We start from the raw sequence: 22910 nt of genomic DNA on the forward strand, positions 1-22910 counted from the left end.
CCATAGTATGTGCCTATTGCCAACCTTAGGCCATAGTATGTGCCTAGTGCTGACTTTGGGCCATGATATGTGCCTGGTGGTGATTCTGGGACATAGCATATGTCTAATGCTGACCTTCGGCCATAATATGTGCCTACTGCTGACCCTAGGTTATAGTAAATGTTTAGTGCTTACCCTGGACCTAGTATATGATATTGCTGACCTTTGGCCATAGAATGTGTCTATTGCTGCTGGCCATTGTATGTTCTTGTTTCTTACCTTCTGTAGTAAGGTGCTATAAAATTACATGTGAATCCTATGGTTCTTAACAATGCATGGCAAGGCGGAAAAACACAAATAATAAGTTAAGCATTCGTAAAAAATTAAATACCTTATTTTTTTTCTTTTGTTTGTGGTCTGTTACTGCAGGCCAAGGTTTTGAGAAGAGAGAAGCTGGTGTCGCAACAGAAGAAAGTTACAGTCTAGGCTGTTAGATGGGGGGAAGAAATTTCAATCAAGAACTGCAGGGGGCATTGATAGTAGTAATTTTAAACACCTTAGACTCTGCTAGTTTATTTAAAAATGGTATCTATATTTACAAAGTTTTTCTTAGAGCTCACATACACTTTTAGGCTCCATGCACACTGGGCATTTTAATAACATAACACTGGTAGTGTTAGCTATGCAAAGTAACGTTAAAAACGTGAGTTTTTTAGCATTTTGCATTAGTGTTTTGTCGCATTTTTCCACGTTTAGTTGCATTTTTCCACAGTTAGTCATGTTTTTCCATGTTTTTCCACATTTGCATTTTTAGCGGTTTTTAGCATTTTTTTACCAAAAAAAAAGGGCTAAAAAAAGTATGTGTTGTACTGCAGTGTACTGCGTTTTGCTGCATTTTACCACATTTTTCAGCGTTAGAGCGTTTTTACAGCTAAAAAAACTCCTCTAGAAGCCCACTAGTTCTGGGTTTTTTTCCAGCCAAAAAATGCCCCTGCCAAAAAATGCTGATTACAGCCTATGGGTGCATGGACACATAGGATAACATACAAACAAAAACCCTTTGCGCTGGATGCATGCAATAAAGTTACAATTAACAATTCAATAATAAACACAAAATATTAAATAATCAACACTGCTGCCACCTTCAATTAAATACACCGTGCATACAGACAAATGAACATAAACAGTTCAGTGGCGCCGTGAAAACACATGTAAGCATATAATAAACTTTAGCAATAAAAAGTGAACGTAAAATCCATAATGAAACGTAGATATCAGTTGCAATGTGATATTCTTCTAATGCTCCCAAAACCACCATGTGCTCAAACACCGTAGTCCCTTTTGTGTATGCACTCACCAAACCTACATGCCTTCCACTCTCATGGTCGGCACTCACAAGATAAACTCATAAAAACGCCAGCTGTATAGACTATAATGCTCTCACCACCGCCGGATCCTAAACAATGGCGCTCCCGTGACACTTCCAGTTCTGGTTCAGGCGTCACTTCCTGTCGCAGTACAGCCTCACTCTGATGCGTTTCGTCACTTCCGATTAATCATAGGATACAACAGGTGTTTTTATGAGTTTATCTTGTGAGTGGCTGTCTATTCATTTTAACAAAAGGTGTTATTAGCACTATACCATTGGAGTTTGTCTCTTATCTTTACATGGTTATTACATCTGGTGGAGAGGAATAAGGAGATTGGTGGAGATGTTGGAGCTCATATATGGATGCCTTATTTGGAGATTTACAAGCGATATATGCCGACCATGAGAGTGGAAGGCAGGTAGGTTCGGTGAGTGCATACCCAAAAAGGGACTACAGTGTTTGAGCATGTGGTGGTTTTGGGAGCATTAGAAGAATATCACATTGCAACTGATATCTACATTTCATTATAGACTTTATGTTCACATTTCATTTTTAAAGTTTATTTTCTGTGTTTCACAGCGCCACTGAGCTGTTTATGTTCATTTGTCTGTATGCACATAGGATAACATACTGGGGAGTTTACTGGCTGTAGAAAAAAACACCAAAAGTCAAAAACAGCAGCTGTAAAAAAGTCCAGTGTGCATGAGCATTAAGAGCTGATTCACACATGTGATTGAACCTCAGGTTTCACAGCTAATTGGCACAGTAGTTGTTCAGCAATTCAGGTCAGGTTTATATCAGGTTCAGGAGAGGTTCAGGTCAGAAGTTTATCCTGTTCACACATATGTGGTTTACAATCGGTTCTCATAAAAGTCAATAGTCTGTAATCCGCACCTGAACCGGACTGCACTGCTCAGAAATTTTTCAGGACTTTTTCAAACGGCACTGAATCCGCACTGCCAGTGTGCCAGACAGATGTGAACAGGCACCATAGGAAGCAATGTTATTTCACATGCAATGCAGATTGGATGCAGTTCAAACCGCATCCCATACGCTTTTACTGTATGTGAACCAGCAATAATACAACTACCCTTGAACGGGAGCAGCACATTGGTTCTCATCTCCTCCCCTTTCTGTGTGTAGCAGATGGCATTACTGGGATTCTGGGCAGCGAAACAATCATGTCAGAATGACACTGTTATAGTTATGGTAGACCCATTTTTAAAAGGGTAACCCCACGCCTCTTCCTCAGTGAGTGTACATGCATAGGATTCCAGACCACAAACAATGTCCATTCATTAGTGACTACTGTATTAGGCACATTTTATGGTGGCTGTGTTAAAGTCAATGTTTAGTCAAATTTATTTTTTTTAATCAGCACAAGGGACTGTACTTACATTCAATATAAAGTGTTCCTTGTGCTGCTGGTTGGTCTGTTAAAATTTGAACTTCTGTCCCCCGCCCCCCCACATACATCAGTAGCCATACCCTTCCGTAGCTGCAGGGAAGGAAGGGGGTAAGTAATAGGAGCACTGGGCCTGTGACAGGCACTCATCAAGACTTCCTATCATGCCCACTCTTTCAGCCCTCTACTCCATTCATAGATGCTGTACTATAGCTTCCATCAATGAAACATATTTTATGCATGGAGGCTGGGTGCATGAATGAAAAGTCTGTCTATCCTCTATTCATAAAGTACTTTTCATTCATGGAAGCTATACTACTGCTTCTATGAATGCAGGAGGGGGGCAGAAAGGAAGGGCTTAGTCAGCACTCCTGATGAGTGCCTGTCACTGATCCAATATTATACATTCTAAACCATAACAACTTGCTCATGGCACAGTAAAATAAACATTGCTCCAGGACAGTCCACCACTCCCATGTCCCTATTTGCAACCCAGGTGCAGGTTTGGCTCATAACTGTGACTAGGAGAAATAGCAAAGATGGATAACCGTACACTGAAAAAGAATAAAACTCCAACTTCCTTATTGAATTGGTTAAAACATCCTACACAGCTCCACAGAGAATCCATGTTAACACATTTTATTCATTTTCAGTATGCTGTTATCCATGCTTGAATCTGTGTTATAAACAGAGATTATTAGAGTATTACTGGGACCTAAAACCCAGAAAGTAATAATAACCTGAGAGAGGTTCAAACCCTTCCCTATTTTGCAAAAAATAAGTGTTTGGTGTAGCCCATGTCTTAGCGGGGGAAATATTCACTTCCTGTCCTGAGAGGCAGTAAGGGTAAATGTGGGGTCACAGATTGTGATCAAAATTTGGGCCACTCCTTCTCCCCTCCTCCCTGATGGTGGAAGCAGGCAAAGGACCCTGAGATATGTAGTCCCCCCAGGTTCGCTACTGATTGGAGGCTATTGGGCTCTGAATTACAAATACCACAGAGCCCTGCTTAAAGAAGGAGAGAGTAGGATTTTGCCTGGGCAAAATTCATCAGAAGGTCAGTGTAGTGCGGGCAGAGGTAGTGTTGTCTGGACCATTCCCAAAAGAGAGATTGAGCCACTGGAGAGCCAATACTCTGTGGGAAAACCAGAGAGTACAGAGCTGTGACTACAGTGCTGTGAGACTGAGCCATCACCAAAATACAATCATGCTATGCTGAGGAGTCACCTCAGGAAACCCAGAGTGAACGGATACCTAACCAGAGTGACCATTGCTGCTGTGTCGCTGGGTCTGGTGGGAGGGCATTGTGGCAATGACTTGTTGCTACCCTTACAGATTGAGCTCTTAGGGACTGACTATGCAACTACTTTGAAGCTCTGTTGCTGCCTGTAGACCTTATTGACTGTCCTCAAGAGCACCAATGGTGTTATTGGGCCTCAATGCTAGCCGGCTGAAGGGTAAGAACTAACGACTAATCTTACAGTTGATACCCATAGTCACTTGCCCCTTTCTTGGTTAAGAGGTACCTCTTACCTTAGGCATCCCCTTAGAGTGCACTTTAACACTTTAACCCAGTTGTAGTATTGTTATTATCCAGGCCACTCACATGATAGAATAAAATAGACAAGAATAGAATATTTTATTCTATCATGTGAGTGGCCTGGTTTTGTCTTTACATTTAATACCAATTTGGCAGTATTACACTATGTGGTTTCTTTTTCTTTGCACTATTGAGGAGCTCATGGAGGAGTAAGGTGGAGGCGAGCAATATACCCATTCAGGGTGGAAAAGAAGATTTGATCTTTTTGGAGGGGGTATAGGATCCCTTATATCCTATAAGGCTCATTACTCAACTTTATCTGGTGAGTGCTCTTGATATTATTTATCACGTGATGGAAGGTGGAAGCATATTTTGAATAATTTATACATTCATCTCACTGGGAATAAGGACTTTTATTTACATGGACATTTGATTTATTGTTTGTTCACTTATAAATTGTATATTTGGAGGTTTTTGTTTGCGCTGCTTTTCTGTTGTCATTTAAAGGTATTTATACTCATGTCCCTATAGGTGCTTGCGGTGACTTTCTTTTAACCAGGTGTTTAGAGGGGCTGTGGTTATCTTGGAGTCAATGTGCAGAACTGAGAACCCACAATTAGAAGCAGTTCCTTTGGGGGTAGCACTACATTTTAATGAATCATGATAATCAAAATCAACTGCAGGCAGATATAAAAACCCCAATTATGTATTCATTAAAAAGAACTGAAATGCATTTTCAATTGTGCGTAGTATAAGTATCTGAATTTGACTTGATTTCATCCTTTTACAATCACCTGTACATCAGCACTAGAGATGAGCGAATTTCTCAAAAATTCGATTTGGCTGATTCGGCGAATTCCAGTATGAAATTCGATTCGATGCAAATTAATTCACTACGAAGTTAACTTATTAAAAGGGTTTCTAGGCTTCAGAGAGCCTTTAAATTAGTGCAGAACACTGTACCTTTAATTTAAATGCCCTTGGAGATGAGGAAGGAGAAGGATGAGAAGAAGGAGAAGAAGAAGGATGAGAAGAAGGAGAAGGATGAGAAGAAGGAGAAGGAGAAGGATGAGAAGAAGGAGAAGGATGAGAAGAAGGAGAAGGAGAAGGAGGATGAGAAGAAGAAGGAGAAGGATGAGAAGAAGGAGAAGGAGAAGGATGAGAAGAAGGAGAAGGATGAGAAGAAGGAGAAGGAGAAGGATGAGAAGAAGGAGAAGGATGAGAAGAAGGAGAAGGAGAAGGATGAGAAGAAGGAGAAGGAGAAGGATGAGAAGAAGGAGAAGGAGAAGGATGAGAAGATGGAGAAGAAGGATGAGAAGAAGGAGAAGGATGAGAAGAGGGAGAAGGATGAGAAGAAGGAGAAGGAGAAGGATGAGAAGAAGGAGAAGGATGAGAAGAAGGAGAAGGAGAATGATGAGAAGATGGAGAAGGAGAAGGATGAGAAGAAGGAGAAGGATGAGAAGAAGGAGAAGGATGAGAAGAAGGAGAAGGATGAGAAGAAGGAGAAGGATGAGAAGAAGGAGAAGGATGAGAAGAAGGAGAAGGAAGAGAAGAAGGATGAGAAGAAGGAAGAGAAGAAGGATGAGAAGAAGGATGAGAAGAAGGAGAAGGATGAGAAGAAGGAGAAGGATGAGAAGAAGGAGAAGGATGAGAAGAAGGAGAAGGAGGAGGAGAAGGAGAAGGAGAAGGAGAAGGATGAGAAGAAGGAGAAGGAGAAGGATGAGAAGAAGGAGAAGGAGAAGGATGAGAAGAAGGAGAAGGATGAGAAGAAGAAGGATGAGAAGAAGGAGAAGGATGAGAAGAAGAAGGATGAGAAGAAGGAGAAGGATGAGAAGAAAGAGAAGGAGAAGGAGAAGGATGAGAAGAAGGAGAAGGAGAAGGATGAGATGATGGAGAAGGATGAGAAGAAGGAGAAGGATGAGAAGAAGGAGAAGGATGAGAAGAAGGATGAGAAGGATGAGAAGAAGGAGAAGGATGAGAAGGACAGTTCTGTGACAGTTTCTGTCTATTTCTGACAGTTCTGGGACATTCACTCCATACTGCGGTTTCAACCGCTGTATGGAGGGAATGTCATAGAACTGTCAGAAATAGACTATTTCTAACAGTTCTGGGACACTCACTCCATACAGCGGTTGAAACATTGTATCTATTTGTTTCCATAAATGGATCCATTTATGGAAACAAATAGATACAATGTTTCAACCGCTGTATGGAGTGAGTGTCCCAGAACTGTCATAAATAGTCTATTTATGACAGTTCTATGACATTCCCTCCATACAGCGGTTTCAACCGCTGTATGGAGTGAATGTCCCAGAACTGTCATAAATAGTCTATTTATGACAGTTCTATGAAATTCCCTCCATACAGCGGTTTCAACCGCTGTATGGAGTGAATGTCCCAGAATTGTCATAAATAGTCTATTTCTGACAGTTATGGGACATTCACTCCATACAGCGGTTGAAACATTGTATCTATTTTTTTCCATAAATGACATTCTGCAGATACACTTAGAGGAGCGCTGCAGATACACTTTTTGCCGGCTTGGAATTATTCTTATTTTCATCCTACTTCTTCTTCTTCTTCTTCTTCATCCACATCCTCTTCTTCTTCTTATGAGGATGAGGATGAAGAAGAAGAAGAAGAAGTAGGATGAAAATAAGATTAATTCCAAGCTGGCAAAAAGTGTATCTGCAGCGCTCCTCTAAGTGTATTTGCAGAATGTCATTTATGGAAAAAAATAGATACAATGTTTCAACCGCTGTATGGAGTGAATGTCCCAGAACTGTCATAAATAGTCTATTTCTGACAGTTCTGGGACATTCACTCCATACAGCGGTTTCAACCGCTGTATGGAGGGAATGTCATAGAACTGTCTGAAATAGACTATTTCTAACAGTTCTGGGACACTCACTCCATACAGCGGTTGAAACATTGTATCTATTTGTTTCCATAAATGAATCATTTATGGAAACAAATAGATACAATGTTTCAACCGCTGTATGGAAGGAATGTCCCAGAACTGTCATAAATAGTCTATTTCTGACAGTTCTATGACATTCCCTCCATACAGCGGTTGAAACCGCTGTGTGGAGTGAATGTCCCAGAACTGTCAGAAATAGACTATTTATGACAGTTGTGGGACATTCACTCCATACAGCGGTTGAAACCGCTGTATGGAGGGAATGTCATAGAACTGTCAGAAATAGACTATTTCTAACAGTTCTGGGGACATTCCTTCCATACAGCGGTTGAAACATTGTATCTATTTGTTTCCATAAATGGATCCATTTATGGAAACAAATAGATACAATGTTTCAACCGCTGTATGGAAGGAATGTCCCAGAACTGTCATAAATAGTCTATTTCTGACAGTTATGGGACATTCACTCCATACAGCGGTTGAAACATTGTATCTATTTTTTTCCATAAATGACATTCTGCAGATACACTTAGAGGAGCGCTGCAGATACACTTTTTGCCGGCTTGGAATTATTCTTATTTTCATCCTACTTCTTCTTCTTCTTCTTCTTCATCCTCATCCTCTTCTTCTTCTTATGAGGATGAGGATGAAGAAGAAGAAGAAGAAGTAGGATGAAAATAAGATTAATTCCAAGCTGGCAAAAAGTGTATCTGCAGCGCTCCTCTAAGTGTATTTGCAGAATGTCATTTATGGAAAAAAATAGATACAATGTTTCAACCGCTGTATGGAGTGAATGTCCCAGAACTGTCATAAATAGTCTATTTCTGACAGTTCTGGGACATTCACTCCATACAGCGGTTTCAACCGCTGTATGGAGGGAATGTCATAGAACTGTCTGAAATAGACTATTTCTAACAGTTCTGGGACACTCACTCCATACAGCGGTTGAAACATTGTATCTATTTGTTTCCATAAATGGATCATTTATGGAAACAAATAGATACAATGTTTCAACCGCTGTATGGAAGGAATGTCCCAGAACTGTCATAAATAGTCTATTTCTGACAGTTCTATGACATTCCCTCCATACAGCGGTTGAAACCGCTGTATGGAGGGAATGTCCCAGAACTGTTAGAAATAGTCTATTTCTGACAGTTCTATGACATTCCCTCCATACAGCGGTTGAAACCGCTGTATGGAGTGAATGTCCCAGAACTGTCAGAAATAGACTATTTCTAACAGTTCTGGGGACATTCCTTCCATACAGCGGTTGAAACATTGTATCTATTTGTTTCCATAAATGGATCCATTTATGGAAACAAATAGATACAATGTTTCAACCGCTGTATGGAAGGAATGTCCCAGAACTGTGAGAAATAGTCTATTTCTGACAGTTCTGGGACATTCCCTCCATACAGCGGTTTCCGGCAAAAAGTGTATGTGCAGAGTTCCTCTATTCTGCAGATACACTTAGAGGAGCTCTGCAGATACACTTAGAGGAGCTCTGCACATACACTTTTTGCCGGCTTGGAATTATTCTTATTTTCATCCTACTTCTTCTTCTTCATCCTCATCCTCTTCTTCTTCTGAGGATGAGGATGAAGAAGAAGAAGAAGAAGAAGTAGGATGAAAATAAGATTAATTCCAAGCCGGCAAAAAGTGTATGTGCAGAGCTCCTCTAAGTGTATGTGCAGAGCTCCTCTAAGTGTATCTGCAGAATAGAGGAACTCTGCACATACACTTTTTGCCGGCTTGGAATTATTCTTATTTTCATCCTACTTCTTCTTCTTCATCCTCATCCTCATCCTCTTCTTCTTCTTCTGAGGATGAGGATGAAGAAGAAGAAGAAGTAGGATGAAAATAAGATTAATTCCAAGCCGGCAAAAAGTGTATGTGCAGAGCTCCTCTAAGTGTATGTGCAGAGCTCCTCTAAGTGTATCTGCAGAATAGAGGAACTCTGCACATACACTTTTTGCCGGCTTGGAATTATTCTTATTTTCATCCTACTTCTTCTTCTTCTTCTTCTTCATCCTCATCCTCTTCTTCTTCTTCTGAGGATGAGGATGAAGAAGAAGAAGAAGAAGTAGGATGAAAATAAGAATAATTCCAAGCCGGCAAAAAGTGTATGTGCAGAGTTCCTCTATTTCTGACAGTTCTCTGACAGCTTCTTCACATGTACAGCGGTTGAAACATCTGTATCCTAAATGTAAACTAATAGATACAATGTTTCAACCGCTAAACATGTGTTCCTTCTGTCAGAGAACTGTCAGAAATAGCGGAGCTCACTGCAGGGACACTTTTGCCGGCTGATCGGGAAATATTCGATTCGCGCACCCGAAGTAGGCAAAATTTCGGATTCGACGCGAATCGAATATTTCCTGAAATTCGACTCGAATTCCGGTTCGCCTGGTTCGATTCGCTCATCTCTAATCAGCACTAAGTGTGGGAATGGGTGAAGCCCTGTGGGGGATGGTGGGGAAGGGGTGCAGAGGGATAAACTGATACTTCTCCTTCACTTTCTAATCATAGGCTTGACCTAGCTTAATTGCATAAGAGAGAAAAAGTCAGGTCACCAGGCTGGCTGTGCTGTCTGGCAGGGCTACATATATCGCAGGACTAGATTGACGGAAATACAAATCTTTTGGCAGTTAAACAACTCCTGTATATGTATTTCAACTCTGTTTTTAGTTGATTAGCTAGAGTTCTGCCATAATAATACATTTTACTGAGTCAGTTGTTATGAACTAAAACTGCACCAGAATTAGAATATTTACAAGTTCTATGTCATATTGTTCTATTTTACGGTAAAATAATAAAAGTCAAAGGCCAAGTATTAATGAAGAACTTTTGATAGCTGATATTTTTGAAGTGGCAGAGAGGAAGCATCGGGGCAGTGTCCTTCCTGACTCCATACAGTTTCCTGAGCTGCAGGATTTTGTGATAGAATGTAAATCAGATGGATTGCAGCAAATCACTCTTGGCCTTGTCTCCATTGTCTTGTGTCTGGATTGTTGAGCACATGTGTTGTCTGCAGTGTGACTACATGCTTGCTTGACTAGTCATTGTGTCTGTAGTCTAACTGAATGAGAAGAACAACCTCGGGCTAATAATCACTAGGATAAAGTGAATCACTTTCCACACTATATACACAATACCTCACCTGTCCAATTTTCCTGAAACAGACATTATTTCATCATATTTTTACTTTTCTGAAACCCCTCTGCACTTGTAAAATATCAGGCTGATGGACACAATGCATTTTATATTAATAATAAAACTAAATGAAGTTTTGGAAAAAGAGTCAATAGGGGGATTTACTAAAGGTTTTTATATACTGTCCCAATTTAGATAGTTTTGGGGAAGAAACAAATATTTCCCTTGATCCTAACTTTATTTTGGAAGCAACCCTCTGCCATTGCAAAATGATTTCCATACAGTATACTTAGCCTAACTACAGCCAAATGTATTTTTTCGGTATTACATAGTGAATCTGTAGAACAATAGTCAGCAAACTATGGTCTGTGGGCATGTTGTAACTCACTGGTTCCCATAAACCGGCCTGCTTGATTAATGTTTTGAAATCAAATTAAGGGACTACTAAGGGTGGTCCCATTAGGGGACGCATAGTGGCAGCAGGTTCCAGGCAATAGACAGTGTTCCAGCACCCACCACTTTAACATGGGCACAATTAAATGGAGTAATCCATGGTGCGATGGTGCCTGTATGCCACCATGAGCAGTGGTACAAGACATGGAGCCTGTAAAGTAGGTGCACCAATGATTGGATTATTTTTCTCCCACTGGCCACCAAGGAAGGAACAATAATACTCCCACTTACCACTAGTGATGGGGCTACTTTCCTCACCTGACCATCAAGCTATTTCAGTGGTTGAAATAAATCCCTAAAATGTTCATCTTACAAGCCACTTCTCACTCAAACAAAAAAGCTGCAGGTAACCTACTCTAGATGATCCCCTTGTATGAGATGACATCCATTGGCTCATTTCAGGTTCATATTTTGAGGTGAGTTTATATTAATGGGTGTGATCATCCTCTCTTATATGCTGTTATATAGTATTATCAGATAAACTCATTTTTAGAATTCCTGTCAGGGGCACAGAGCTATGGACATGCTAGACTCATTATCAGGTTTCACAGCCCATGGGACACAGGCATTCAACCTTCAAGATTACAGACTTGAATGTGCATAACTTGTTTTACATTTTATGGGATGTTATCATTACACATACTGACAATCCTTATTTGTGTAATCACAACTGACAGCAGGGTGTTTTTTTTACTCTTCATGACCAATGGTGCCAGGGCATTTATTACTCCAACTGATCATTGATGCCTGAGCATTTATTACTTCCACTAATACCAGGACATTTATTTATTTAATTGATACCATAGCATTTATTACTCCATCTGGCAATTAATATCTGGGTATTTATTACTTCCGCTGATCACTAGCACCGCAGAATTTCTTACTCCCCTGAACACTGATGCCGAAGCATTTTTTACTTCAATTCACCTTTCTCAGCAAGGCAATTTTTATTCCTACCTGTCTCAGTTTGACCCCTAAACAGTCTGATGGAACTGGTCTTGTAGAATATAGTTAAAATTTCTGTCTGAAATTGACAGAGGTTGTAACCCTTCCCTGCTCTAACAAAATGGGTTTTTGTAATACTCTAAATATTCTTACTGTTCTGGCAGGAAAAAAAAGTTAAAATCTCTTAAAGTTAAAACCTGACAGGGGCTTTAATCCTTCCCTTCTTTATCCAAAACAAAATAAAACAGTTTTGTTTGGAATTGGGCTTTAAAGGAAACCTGCACTTGGAATTATGAAGGCAATCATTGCTGACTTCTTGTTGTGAAAATACTGGTTACTTGGCTATCATTCTGATACAATGACTTCAAAAGTTTCTGGGTCACTGAGGAGCTCTGACTTCGCTCTGGTTTTCCTGATCTGCATGTTTTCTCTAGGTCAATGATTCAGAATGTATCGAAGCCAGATACAGTTAAGCATCTTGCAGAAGGTTGGCAATGGCAGTCCTTTTTCTAACAGTACAGGTAAGCTTGTATACTGTACACGAGCTCTTATATATCAGCTTCATATAAGAACAATTGAGAGTATTTTTCTTCCCTTTCTACTGACAATGCAACCTTTAGCTTCAGCAATTTTAAATAACATGCTGTATGTATTCAGAACTGTTTCTCCTTGTATAGAAAACATAACAACTGATGAATTCCAGTCACAATGAGGTCTGATGACTATAATTTGTGGGGACATAATAGGGAAGTCATACTGCACACAGTGCCACTCTAATTTCTTTGAAATGTATTAGTCAGTAACAAAAGCAGCCAAATTTAAATCCCGTGCCTGTTCTAGACATTCATAGGATGTAATACATTTGACAAAAGAAAACAACTAGCCTAGAGACATTTACACAGAGAATATTGGTTAGAAGAAAATGCAGAAACAAATCCAGGATTTGCAAAACCTCTTAATGCAGCCCAGTCGTTAATGACTGTTGAATACTGGTTATAAAACTGGTCTGATGAATGGTATGAGCAAAACTGAATTTGAATGTATTTTGTTTAAACTACCAAAAAGTGTGTACATCATCCATATGTCCTGCTGTTATGGTGTTCCATTAATAAAATGTGGTTACAGTGATGTATACGACAATAACAATCAGTTATTACAAGGGACTGAAGACTAATGGAACACACTAAATCTCCTAAGTGATATATGCAATTTAAATCATGTTTGGTCTCTAACAAATCCTAATTTCATTCTTTGCAATAATATGTTGGTTGTTGGATTGTAAAACCTTGTCAAGTGAGAATATACAATTAGGTCCATATATATATTTGGACACAGGCACAATTTTAGTTTTTTTCAGGTATTTACCAAAAAATATTCAAGCTTTAGTTATATAATGTATATGGGGTGAAAGGTCACATTCTGGTTTAATTTAAGGGTATGTACATCCAAATTGGAGAAAGAGCTTAGGAATTACAGCTCTTAAGAGTAGCCATCCCCCCTTTTCAAGGGACCAAACGTAATTGGACAATTGAATCAAAAGCTGTTCCATGACCAGGTGTGGGCTACTCCTTCATTATTTCTTCATCAATTAAGCAGGTATAAGGTCTGGAGTTGATTCTAAGTGTGGTATTTGCATTTTGAAACTATTGCTGCGAACCTACATCATGCGTTCAAAGGAGCTGTCCATGTAAGTGAAACAGGCCATTGTAAATCTTCAAAAACAATCAAATTCATAAAAGAGATAGCAGCAACATTAGAAGTGGCCAAATCAGCAGTTTGGTACATTCTAAGGAGAGAAGAATGCACTGGTGAGCTCAGCAACATAAAAAGGCATGGACGTCCACAGAAGACAACAGTGGTGGATGATTGCAGGATCCTCTCTATGGCAAAGAAAAACCCATTTACACCATCCAGACAAGTGAAGGACACTCTTCAGGAGGTGAATGTATCATTGTCAAAGTCTACAAGAGAAGACTTCACGAGAGTAAATACAAAGAGTTCACCACAAAGTGCAAACCATTCATAAGCCTGAAGAATAGAAAAGCCAGACTAGACTTTTCCAAAAAAAAAAATCTAAAAAAGCCAGATCAGTTCTGGAAAAGCATTCTTTGGATGGATGAATCTAGGATTAATCTGTACCATAATGGCGGGAAGAAAAAAGTGTGGAGAAGGCTTAGAACAGCTCATGAACCAAAGCACACAACGTCATCTGTAACACATGGTGGAGGCAGTGTGATGGCATGGGCATGCTTGACTTCCAGTGGCATTGGGTCATTGGTGTTTATTGATGATGTGACAGAAGACAGAAGCTGTTGATTGAATTTTGCAGTGTTTAGAGATATGCTGTCAGTCCAGATTCAGCCAAATGCAGCAAAGGTGATTGGATGGCACTTCACAGTACAGATGGACAATGAACCCAGGAATTTTTGAAGGAAAAGAAGTGGAATATTCTGCAATGGCCGAGTCAATCACCTTATCCTCAACCAAATTGAGCATGCATTTCACTTGCTGAAGGCAAAACTAAAGGCAGAAAGACCCACAAACAAAGAACAACTGAAGACAGCTGCAGTTAGAGCCTGGCAAAGCATCAGAAAGGAGGAAATTCAATATTTGGTCATGTCCATGGGCTCTAGACTTCAGGCAGTCATTGCCAGTAAAGGATTATCAACAAAATATTAAAAATTAACATTTTATTTATGAATATATTAATTTGTCCAATTACATTTGAGCCTCTGAAAATGGAGGGACTGTGTATAAAAATGGTTGCAGTTCCTAAAATTTATATTTGATATTTATGTTCCACCCCTTGAATTAAAGCTTATAGTCTGCACTTCAAGTTCATTTGGATTGTTTAATTTTAATTTATTCTGGTGACATACAGAGCCAAAAGTATGAAAAATTGTGCTTGTTTCCAAATATATATGGACCTAACTATAGATGTGTTTAGAAAAGTTATAAAAGTATGTCTCTGCCGAGTATAATAAAACATTGTAACACCCCTCATACCCTTTGATTGACTGTCTTGTGTTTGTAAATAACCTCTTCAGGACCCAGAATCAGATTATGAAGGAATGTTAAGAGTTGGTTATGAGAACCAGTGAGATATTACATTTTACTTGATCTACAAACTAAGGCTACTTTCAAACAGTTTTTGAAGCATTTTTGCGTTAAAAAAGTGCCTCAAAAGCTCAACAAAAATGCTTCTCTATGCATGTGAATGTATATCTATGTATGTTTTCAAACTGAGGCATTGCACTTGCAGTGCGGTGAAAAAACTCCTGCTTGCAGCATCTTTGGGGCATGTTTGATGAGTTAAAAAGAAAAAGCCCCAAAAATGCCACTTCCCATTGAAATCATAGGAAAACACCTGAAAAACGTGGAAGTCGCCTCAAAAACACCTCTGAAAAGCATTTTGGGTTCAGTTTTTAAGTCACGGGTCCTTTAAAAAACACTCAGAAAGCTCGGTAAAAACACAGTAAAAACACCTATGTGTTTTTGCAGTGGATCAGTGCTAAAGTAGCCTAAGTGGATGAATATTTGCTAAATATTATTCACTTTTAATCCCCTTTGTTTTACTGTTGTTTATTGTCTACTTTGTATTATATTTTCTGTAAATATTTTCATTTTATTTGATTTTCTTTACAATGAGATTTCAAAATCATTAAACCGAACCTCTGAATGCTCTAATAAGAAATTATAGAATATTTATACCACATTTTAAAACTCAGTTTTATTGTTATATGACTGTGGTAGTCAGTGTCACATTTCTTAAAGGTCAAAACTACAACAGCAGATGCTGTGAATGGTGTATGCTTTCCTGTTACCATTTGTGTGGTATGATGGGTTAACTATGACCCATTGATGATTGCTGTCAGTCTGCTGACACCGAGAATGCAGTGTCACATTATTGGCTGTTTTTGTGGGCTTACTTCAGAACTGTTTCTCTTCATATAGGAAAAGCGACAAATGACAATTTGCAGCCCCACATCAATACATTTAATAGGATGGGAAATCTACATTTGAATACACCTGAATAGAAATCTTGCTCTTTCAAATCTCTGCTTCTATTATTTAGCAGAATTGTTTTCCCAGCTGACATTATAGAATTATTAATTCTATCTATCTAATGTCTAGTACATTTGCAGCAGTATCAGAGGAATGATTTGATTTGAAGACAACATTGAAGGAAACCACTGTAAATCTAAAGAGCTTGACCTTCATGATGAATTACTTTTCCCTGAAATTATGTTCAATATATTAACACAGTTGCAACTTCAATATATTAATACAACTGTGTGTGTGTGTGTGTGTATATATATATATATATATATATATATATATATATATATATATATATATACATACACTTTTTAATCAGAGTATAGCATCAATTCAAATATCTTGATCTGGTCAGTTAAGTAGCAGAGGGAGTTGTTAACTAGTCTCAGATGCTTTGGTATTAATGAAATTAACAACAGGTGCACTAGATGAGCATCAATGAGATGACCCCCAAAACAGGAATAGTTTTACAGGTGGAGGCCACTGACATTTGTTTTCCTACTCATCTTTTCTGACTGTTTTTCACTAGATTTGCATTTGTCTAGGGTCAGTGTCACTACTGGTAGCATGAGGCGATTCCCGGACCCTACAGACGTTGCACAGGCAGTCCAACTCCTCCAGGATGACACATCAATATGTGCCATTGCCAGAAGGTTTGCTGTGTCTCCCAGCACAGTCTCAAGAGCATGGAGGAGATTCCAGGAGACAGGCAGTTACTCTAGGAGAGCTGGACAGGGACGTAGAAGGTCCTTAACCCATCAGCAGGGCCAGTATCTGCTCCTTTGTGCAAGGAGGAACAGGATGAGTGTAATTTTTTTGACCAGTATATATATATTGTGATATTCTGGGGGATTACACTCACATTGGTGCCATTTAAAATCTTTATTTTTGAAATAACGATAACAAAAACAGCTTTCTGGTAGCAAAAAAGAAATAGCAGCGGGATAATAGTCCTTCACACAAAATAATCTTTGTGGCTTACTCCAGGGCTGTGTGCTTGCCTTTCTCTGAGGGTCAAACACAGCTCATAGCAACGCTATGGCTTAGCAGTTTAGGAGCAGACACTGCTCCTCAGCCATATGTCTTCCTATACACCGCTCAGGCAGCCCCCCTGCTAGGTGAGGGCTAAGCCCATAACCCACCTCTCCTCCCAGATAAGGCCATTAACCCTTTGGCTCCAGGGGTGAAAGGTTGGAGACTCATCACTCCCATTAACTCTTAAAGCCTCCAGATTCCAGGGACCCATAACAAACTAAAGAAACACAGGAGAAACTGTTAACCAATTCCCCCTCTTCCCGGCATTTCCCTGAAATCTCTCAGCTATTGGCTGAGAACCTCTCAAAAGGAACAAAAATAACGCCCCTCTATAATGCATCCTTGGCGCCTTCAGATATTGCATAGCCACTTCATAAAATGGTCAGTTTACAATGACAGATTTCCACACCTATCTGTACTACAATACACAACATCGTGATAGCAATATTTTGGTAAAGTTAAGCATTTTCTCCCTCAATATCAGGGAGGCGATTGTTGTAAGAGTATATGATGCGTCAAAAACTGAATAGATTCTGTTAAGAAGTTTCATCATTGCTTTATCATTGTGCTTTAGCTTGGGTTCACACTGATGCGGTGCGGAATTCGCAGCGTTTTCTATGTGAATTCCGCACCACATCACAATCGCACTCCGTCCATGCGAACTACTGTGGGTGTGTATGTTATGTTAACAACACCCCAAAATTGGTCCACAAAACACAGTGCGATGTGCAGAATCGCATCGCATGGGTGGGAATACCCATGCAATGCGATTCTAGTGCGGACCAAAAAAAGGGTCCTGCACCTTTTTGGTGTGGATGCGGTGCGATTTGAGCCATACAAAATGTATGGCTCCAATCGCACCATACACAATTCGCATGTGATTTACACAGGAATGCAGTGCGGTTCCTGTGCAAATCACATGCGATATACCGCACTGCATATGTGTGAACCCAGTCGTTTTGTGGCATGATTTTGAAGCTAACAGTATTGAATTATTCTTCAAATCATTTATGTTTCTTTGTAGAGCCTCAGACTATATCAGAGGCCTTGTATCCAACCAAATCAACATTTATCCCATGCCTCCTCTCAATACCAAGCTTTACCAATCCAGTGCTGAATTGTCCGGAAGCTCAGTGGCCAGGAGAAGCTCTGACACTGGACTGTTGAATGGTGAAGGCAGGGCTTAGCCTTGGGAGAGCTGGGGCCTAAATGTTGACCTGAACCTGGAATCCAACAGAATCCTCAAGAGTACAGAAACTAATAGCAAGAACAACTCAAAAGAATTTTAAGTTCAGCAGTGTTAATGACCTGATTTTTAGTCACCCTACTAAACTTAGAGCTGCTAAACAACATATTGGCAGTTACACCACTAAGTGATTGACTTCTTATAATTACTCAGGTTTGTCATCTCACAGAAAATATTACAAATGATTTTCCTATACTTCATATATTTAAACCAGAGCAGAAAATGAATTTAGCATGTGCTCATTTATAAGAGGTCTTCCCTTCGTCCCAGACAAAGAGAAATATGTCCCAGAAATCTTCTGTTGCAGCATTGGATAGTGATTTAGCCTTCAGGAGATTTTTTTTAATTTGTGAGATCAAAAATCAATCTTTTAAACTAATTTAATTTATGACCAATGACCAATTGGTATGTTTTATCATCTTTTACATTGGTCATTTAATGCACCATGACTCAAATCTGGCCTTTTCTGGGTAGGTATTGCCAAGTGCCAAAATGTCTCCTAATGAGTCCATGTACACAGATTTATTAAAACAGTCCAAGCTTTGTTTTTTTTCTTTTTTATAGTCACATCACACTGGTGTTGCTCTTGCTTTCAAGAACTTGCCAGTGGCAGCATCACTTTGGAGGACAGAGCAGGAAATAAACAAACGCACATGCTTACATGTGTTTTTTCCTCACACTCCCCGGAGGAATGAGGGGGTGCTATCTCACTGGTGACTCAGTTTTGCAACATTTATGGCAGTTATTGACCTACATTTCACAGCTAGACAGAGGGAACACACATACAAATCAGGTATGTGTCCTCTCTATATTTTATAGCTACCCTATCATTAATGAATTTTCCCTAGATACCAGATTGCTAGTGTTAGATGGTCCCTAAGGAAAGTGGAGGATCTCTGTTGGGTTTTTATTGCTCTCTGCTGAAATTCTCAGTGACAGAACAAAAGGTAATTAATATCACTTCAGGGGACACACAACAACAAAGTCTGAAAGTGGTTCTATTCCTTCATCTATTAAAAATGTCTTCCTGTGTTCCTGTTTGAAAGATCCGCCTTACTTCCTGTTCTGGTGACACAACAGGAAGTTAGGGTAGCATACTAAATGTGGATACAGAAGATGTGTGGATGATTGAAAGGTCTGCTTCCTCCATTCATTGGTTGTGTTTCATTCATGGAAGCTATAGCTTCTATGAATGAAGGAGGTAGGTAAAAGGATCCGGCATAGTCAGGGACACTTGGTAAGTGCCTGTCACAGGCCCTTCAGCTCTATTAACTCCCAACACAGGAAGACTACCATGTTAGGGGTAGGGGGGATCAGAAGAAGATTTCAAGAAATGCAGGAGACAGCAGCAGCACAAGGGACGCATCAGAATATTAGTAAGTAATGCCCCTTGTGCTGTTTTTTTTTTAATTTTGACAAAATGTAGGTTTTAAATTATGTAGCACATCTCTTTGTTCACAGTTTGCCCAGAAATCCATCTCTGTGCTGTTTCTTATGCACTGTAAATAGCAGGGTTACAGTTTTAATTTATTATATTTCCAATAAATGAGCAAAATCACTCAAATTTAAAATAGGAAAAAGTATGAAGCAGTGAATCTGATATTCATCAAACATTCACTGCCAGTGGTGCGTGTGTGTTAAAGTGTTACTAAGCCCAGGACCCTGCACACGGGCGGACTGACCATTGGTAAAATCGGGCACTGCCCGAGGGCCCGGGGACAGTAGGGGGCCCCATGAGATGCCCCTGGTACCTTTTTCATAGGCTTTTTTGAGTTTGGGCAAGGACACAGGGGCCCCATGATCCCCTATTGCCCGGGGGCCCCATAAGTTGTCAGTCCGCCCCTGACCCTGCATTAACTATGTCCAGTTTCCCACAGTGCATAGAACATGGAAGTGCAATTAATTTAGAAAAATAAACTGCTAAATACCTTTTAGATTAGAGCAGTCTTGTGACTTCTATCCTTCTATCAGTGACCAGCCAAGCACATGTTAAAGCTTGTAGGAGGAGTTTTAATTTTGCTCTGGGAGGATGCAGAACCCTTGACCTCTGTCTGGACAGTGCTGATTGGCCTTGTGCTGATCACATGCACTTTCCAAAGAAAAAAAAAACCTGTCTAGCAATACATGCCAAACTGAGCTTGTGCAGAGTGCCTCCACAGGATATGTCTTATCGGGAGATCAGAAGGGGACACTGTAAGAAGGGGAGGATCACAGAAGTCAGGATCATACAGCATTTTTACACAATGCAAAGGATTAACCCCTTAGGTTCCATAGTGAGTATAACAAGCATGTTTTACTGCATATACAGACTGATTTTACTATTGTGGGTTTAGTAACACTTTAGGAAACATTGATTGATTCACCACCAGTGAATGTTTTCAGTGAAAGTCACATTCACTGCTTTATAAATATCCCCTTAGGAACTGATTTTAGTACAAAGGAAGGAATTGCCAAGAATTTCTTCTGTTCATACAATATATGTATTGCAGGATGTGAAATTGATATTTAATTGTGTGACATGTTTAACTGAACGTACGTTAGTTTGAGGTGGAGTTTGAAAATCTTATTAATGCATCTGGGGATACCTTAGCATTTACAGCGGTTTATAGGAGGATTATTGCCTTAGATCACTAAGGCCCCGCACACTTCCAGTCTTAGTCCTGCAGCTGTGAGAATTCAGGCTGGAATCATATGGATTTAAGTCAATCCCATAAATAATGTGTTCTGGGCTGGGTTGTTCTTTAAGACTAAAGAGCGGCTTCTTGGAAAGCATCATAAGCTGTTCTATGTGTTTAGTGACTCGCTGTAGCCTAATATCATTTTAATTGGTCACTGATGTTTACTACTGTAGTATATATTCATCCAAGAAGGGATTAGCCTTAAGGCTCATATAAATAAGTACTATATACTACTTTCCAGAGCACACTGCTTTTCTGTTGAGTATCACACATATTTTATTTATTCATTCCAGGTCCTTTTATAGCACCATCAAACTACACAGCACTTTACATATATATTCACATCAGTCCCTAACCCTCAAGAAGCATACAATCTAAGGTCCCTAACTCACAGTCGTTGATGCACATACTAGGACAATAACAGCATGTCTATGTAGTGTGGAAGAAACCCACGCAGGCACAGGGAGAACATGCAAACTGTGCAGGTAGTCCCATTGTTGGCATTCGAATCAACGACCCTAGTGCTGTCCGGCAGAAGTGCTAACCACTTAGCCACTGTGCTGCCCATGTACATAACTCAGCAAATGTGATAAAGGTTTATACATACATCAAAACACAAAGGCCAACAGTCTACATTATAATGAAAGCTAATATGCAGAAATATGGAGACTTCCATTTTTAACTTCTCCCTCTGAAAATTATCTACTTACTCTAGTGTCTTCAGTACTTTCTGAATTACTGACCCACAACAATTATACAGATCAGTAATTCTGACTTCACTATGACTTTGGCATGTAAAAGTGTATCTAAACCCAAAAAACAAGTTTACATATTGGTCTTAGATGTGATGGTTACATTATTTTTCTTTTTCAGGTTCGCTGTATACAGAGAAAAAGCTCAGTGTAGGGAACTGCTCATTTTAGCCATTGTAAGGACTTTTACTATAGCCATCAATGTGGCTTTAGTTGGGCCTATTGTCAATGTGGGTCTAATAAGGTTTTTCTTTTTACTCGTCCTGACCCTATTGCTGTTCTGAGGTTGCTGTGAAATATGAATTCTTCTTAGTTGCTGTGGATTACTGCATTTCTCTATTAAATAAGCTCAATTTTTTTTCTTTTTACATCAATTATACAAAAATATTTCATACACATACAGTACATCAAAACTGTCATCATTTCAGCTAGTAAAATATACATCAAAACATTTTTCTAGCTGGCTTCATTTAGTCTATGTGGTGCTGGCAATCAATCAGAGACATTCATAAATGTCCTAGAAAAATCAGTTCATACTCCGCAGTTTTCAGCAAAATGACTTAGTGTTTTCCGTTCTGCTGCTTAATTGTTTTGATAAAATACTATATGAATCAGGGTTCAGACAGCATTAAAATGACTCTTATTAAGCTCTTCCTCTAATACTTTTAGGCGTTTATGGAGCAGGGGCTTGATTGATGTGACGTCATTACGTTTTTGGCTGCCAGCTACTGCGCATGTGCTGAGTAGCCAGGCTCGTTTATGTGACTGCTGTTATGCTGTTGATGCTGGTGTCGGCTGGGACACCTCTTGAGTAAGTGCAATGAGTACCTAATAAAGGAATTGGTTTTTATAATATTGCACCATGAAGTCTTTCTGTTTCTCCCGAGTGCTTGGCATTTCCCCCTATGGATACGTTTGAAGGTGGTCCTTTACCTATTGGAGAAGTGGATTTTCGATTAACTACAAAGTTTTTCATCCTGTTATTTCGATCGATGAGGATCGGTGTGCTGCAGAGTTTCCGTTTCTGAAGATATATGGATGATCTGCCATTATATTATCAAGGTTTTTTGGTGAAATTTTTCATATTCAGACACTTTTTTTGCACAAAAGTTTTTTGCACCTAAAAGTTTTTTTTATATTTTTTTGTGGTATTGGCATATATATATATTTTTTTCTGGACTTATGATTTGATGATTTCTTCATATATATTTATATATTTATACACATTTACTAGCGCAAATTATTTATTTATTGGTACACTTTATATATGGTGATTTTTTGCAGCTGGTACATTATTAGTAAGTTATATAATTTTGACCATAGGCGCTATTATTAATTTTTCTTGTTTATGGAGTATGCTGGGAGTTTTTTTTGA

This window comes from Staurois parvus, unplaced genomic scaffold, assembly GCF_062004578.1.
Source record: "Staurois parvus isolate SC_StPar_1 unplaced genomic scaffold, SC_StPar_1.0 ptg000205l, whole genome shotgun sequence".
Classification (NCBI taxonomy): Eukaryota; Metazoa; Chordata; class Amphibia; order Anura; family Ranidae; genus Staurois; species Staurois parvus.